The sequence below is a fragment of the Eutrigla gurnardus genome (genome assembly GCF_963514095.1).
Source record: "Eutrigla gurnardus genome assembly, chromosome: 2".
Lineage (NCBI taxonomy): Eukaryota > Metazoa > Chordata > Actinopteri > Perciformes > Triglidae > Eutrigla > Eutrigla gurnardus.
This window is the reverse complement of record NC_139916.1, coordinates 30334250-30339106: the sequence shown is the minus strand read 5'-3', so window position 1 is coordinate 30339106 and position 4857 is coordinate 30334250.

Here is a 4857-nt window from a genome sequence, read left to right as displayed (position 1 = left end):
TACCATCCGCCTTTGATCTGACGTCAGATGTGACGGGACAATCTATATAGATATAAATTCACGTGTTGATTCAATTAGTTGCATTAAATAGTGTTTGTTGTGATTATTTATTGCATTTAAATGTGCCTGGAACTGTGGAAACCTGCCTGTGAGGTCTCGGTGACGTGTGCGCACTGCGCGCCGTCAGCCAAACTTCCACTCCGCCAGCTGTGATTCGCATTGAATGAATGGACTTTATTTACGCCTTGCGCCGAAAGTAGACCAGGTTGGAGCTGGCGAGCTTTCAGCGCAGTCTCGGCGACGCTTTTTGCCACGAAACTTCCGCTACGCCAAGCTGAATCTGTGACGCCTCCCCCTGCTGCGTCGCCACACCCATCTTGGCGCAGGCGATCCACCAAACTGCCAAACTGACGGTGCGCAAGGCTGCGCGGGTCGAAACTTGCATTGCGCCGGCTCCGCCACCCTGCGCTGCGCCACGAAACTAGGGCCCCTTATCTCTTCCGCACCATTTGCTCCTAAGTCATGTTGAAGACCCCTTCCTCCCCTCTGGGAGTCATAAACTAATGACCTGGTCTGCTGGCATGCAGAGAGAGGTCACATGAACTCGGCAAGAAAACATGTTCACATTTTGACCAATCCAAGAAAATGATGAGATATATGTTCAACATTAGTTTAAAACCATCCATAATAATCATTGAGGAATTATAAGCATACTGGCGAACTTCCCGTTGCTCTACGACGAAGAACAGAGAAGTTACCAAAAATTGCTAAAAATTAACATTGTCATTGTAAGGGATTTAACTACTGCACTCACGCAGTCAGACGAAAATATGTTTGCTCATTAATCTGCCCGCATCACCAAGGACAAAATGCTTACTAAGTTACCAAACTTGTTTGGGCTAGCTTGATAGGTTTGCATTGTATGTGTTTGATCAAAGTTCCTTTCAACTCTACCAAAAATTATTTGTACAGAGAAACCTGGTCGGGTTAACAGATTACGACCTCCTGTCCCCCTCTCCGGACCTTCTCAGAGATATAAGGTCTGGTTAGATACCAGTGGGAGTCTGCTGTGTGGGTCATATAAATACCTTTGACACTTGAAGCCACATATGTAGATAAGGAACACCATATGTTGTTCCTTTGAAGTAATGGTAGACATTTCCTCAGTCGAGACCACTTTTAGAGCAAGACTACGAAATGCTCATGGACACTCCGAATTACAGTCTAGATTCATTATGGTTACGTATCAGTTGATAATTGTGACTGTCTGTTCAAACCCGAAGTTTCTGCGACCCAGAAGTACGCAGCTCAGAAACTGCGATTCATCCACAAAATTTATGTAGACCTCTACTGCCCTCAAGTGGCCAGAGGTAAAATGGATCATCTCCCAGTCATCGTTAGGCAGATCAGAAAGAAAATCAATAGGTGTTGAATTCCGATGTATACCTATCAATATACGAGAATGTGTAAACCAGCTTCCATGGAACTATAGTGACTCCAGCGTATTATGTTAATCCATATCAATGTCATTTTCTTTTAGGAAAACGTGAGGACATTCATTTAATAATATGGTAAAGGATCTTGGACGTACTTTCAGCGTCATTACAAATGTGCCATGTTACGTAATGACGCGAAATGCAGCCTACTATTGGAGATCAGTTTGACCATAACGGCGAGATGGTGTTCACATGTATAGTTATAGGATTGCATTTCGTTTTGTTTAACAGTTTAAATCACAAAGATTTTGGACTGTAACTTGGGTTGTAACGGGTTGACTGTCTGTTCAAACCCGAAGTTTCTGCGACCCAGAAGTATGCAGCTCAGAAACTGTGATTCATCCACAAAATGTATGTAGACCTCTACTGCCCTCAAGTGGCCAGAGGTAAAATGGATCATCTCCCAGTCATCGTTAAGCAGATCAGAAAGAAAATCAATAGGTGTTGAATTCCGATGTATACCTATCAATATACGAGAATGTGTAAACCAGCTTCCATGGAACTATAGTGACTCCAGCGTATTATGTTAATCCATATCAATGCCATTTTCTTTTAGGAAAACGTGAGGACATTCATTTAATAATATGGTAAAGGATCTTGGACGTACTTTCAGCGTCATTACAAATGTGCCATGTTACGTAATGACGCGAAATGCAGCCTACTATTGGAGATCAGCTTGACCATAACGGCGAGATGGTGTTCACATGTATAGTTATAGGATTGCATTTCGTTTTGTTTAACAGTTTAAATCACAAAGATTTCGGACTGTAACTCGAACGGGTCCCTCCTGGACACGCCCCCTCGGTCAGCATAAAAGCTGCGTGTTACAGCGAGCTTTGCGCGTTCTTCCCTCCAAGCTTCTGGCGTCCGGGCGCTCTGCCCTCCTGGCTTTGCCCCTCCCGGCTGGCCTCCCGGCACTCTTGCATCCAGAGGCTCTTCTCTCTTTTTACCCTCTTCAAGTTTCGTACTTTTCTTAGTTCCCAATTTTTACTCCTTTTATTGGAATAGTTCTTTCGACGTTAGATTCTTCAATTTTGCATTTTTAGCTTTTCTTTTTCCGCAAGCCTTTTTGATCAATGCTAATTCAACCAGCGGCCGCAAGATTTGGCATATTGACGCTTATACCTAAGCCACCCAAGGCCGAAATCAAGGAGAAGACAGCTGTTTAACTAAGACGGATTACGGCAAAGACGGACGCCCGCTACGAAACTACCGCAACGGTTCCCTCGGTCCACGGCAAGGAAGATCCCTCCGGGTCTACGTCACCGACGGAATAGCGACCGCTTGGAGTTTCAGTAAGCCGAGAAGAAGCGTCCCAAAGTAAGACCGAATCCGCATTCAACAGTAATGACCGAGTTGCAGGGTGAAACTAAGTATAGCGTCTGTTAATATCTAATATCTGTGAGGTCACTTATCCCATTATTCACTTTTTCCTCTTACTAAGGAGTCCAAATTCTTAGGAAGAACTCACTCGCCTTTATCGCCAAACGTGCTAGATGAGCTGTTAATCACATTTCCAGTTATATTTCTGGCGTTGTATTGGTGTTTTGTTTATTACATCTGTTATTGTTTTATTCACTTTTGTTTAATCCCTAGTTAATCAATAAATTCCCCTAAAGCATAAAGTCGTTGTCCGTGGATATTTCTTCTGTGCAGAACACAAAGATCCCTATTTCAAGAACTTATGATCTAAGGAAATGAGACTGATTTAATTAATGAATAAGTGGTCATTAGAGTCATTAACGTGAATTCTATAAAGTTCTGTCTGACCAACAGATGGTGCCCCTTTTACGAGAGCAGGTATTGAAATTGTAGATTAATATACATTGATATACATATTTTAATATCGTAATTTCCTTACATACACAGTTTACGTAGGTACCATTAGGTATTAACCCTTACCTTCCTACAACGCTACGCGACTATAGGATTACAAGAAAAATCCAAATTCTTTGACATAAAGCAACTTTTTTTTTTACAGTAACGCAAATAGTTACTTTCCCTGGTAACTAGTTACTTTTATTATAAAGTAATTCAGTTACTAACTCAGTTACTTTTTGGAACAAGTAGTGAGTAACTATAACTAATTACTTTTTTAAAGTAACGTTCCCAACACTGCTAACAAACAACCGCTAGCTAACTTCCCATGAATGTAGGCATTTATTTGTCTAGTTAATCCATCCCAACGTGTGACAACGCCTCGTCAGGGTCCTTAGGGTGACGGCTGTTGATGCTTATTGTTGGTTTTATTTATACGGGCCAAATTGTCATCTTATGGGTGTTTTATGGGTGTTTGATCGGGTGGTCGGGCGGAGATTAGCCGTAACTCTCATGTGTTGCCATAGCAATGGCAAACATCCAGTCAAGCTCCGTCTCTTCTTCTGCATTTTTGTAGCAGAAACAGTGCCACATATAGGCCTGGAATATGTACTACAGCGCGCTGAGTCGTTTTCAGTGGATTCGTCTGGATGCAGATTTTCTTGAAACGACGCCAAGGCAAAACGGAGAAAAAAAGTTTGTTTTGCTTCGTATGGACAGCCCCTGAAGCTACGGGTGCCATTATGGAGGAGTGGGGCATTAGGCACAAGGTGTGTATTCCAGCGCCTGAGCGTGTGGCAGCTTGTCCATTGCGTGCATTTTTTTGTAGTTTGTTTAACTTTTATCTATCTATTCATCTATCAACAAGGTGACCTGCAAATATGTTTGCCTGTGGCAGGGAGTTGCACCTCAAACAGGCAGTCTGTGTAGCTCATGCCATTAACCATAAGGTTATAAAATCAATGGATGAGACCCCTGGGCTTCAAAATCTGCGTGCAAGTGCTAGGAGGATTGTTGAACTATTTCAGTCTAGTACCACTGCTAAGGTATTGGCTTGTGCTTCATATTCTTTGTTTCTCTTTATAATATCAGCATACTGTTGTGACTGTTGTAGCACTGTTAATGCAACTAATGTGTTATTTTGTGTGTACAGGAAAGGCTTGCCCATATGCAGGAGCGGATGGGAAGACCACACCTCAAGCTGCTCCAAGAGGTGGATACTAGGTGGAACAGCACCTTTGCAGTGTTTGAGCGGCAGCACTCAGAGAGATGCTGTAGGTGCAGCTATGGCTTCCCTGAATACTGAAGTCACTATGCTGACTTCATCAGAACTTTCAGTCATTAAGGAGTGCCTTGGTGTGCTTGGGCCATTTAATGAGGCAACAGTAGAACTATCAGCCGAGAAGAGGGTGTCTGCCTCAAAGATATTGCCATTGTTAAAAATGGTTTATATAACTCTTAGGGAACAGCTTTCCACCATCACCACTGACATGGCCAAACAACTTTCCAAAACAATACAGTTACAGCTCATGGAAAACCTCAA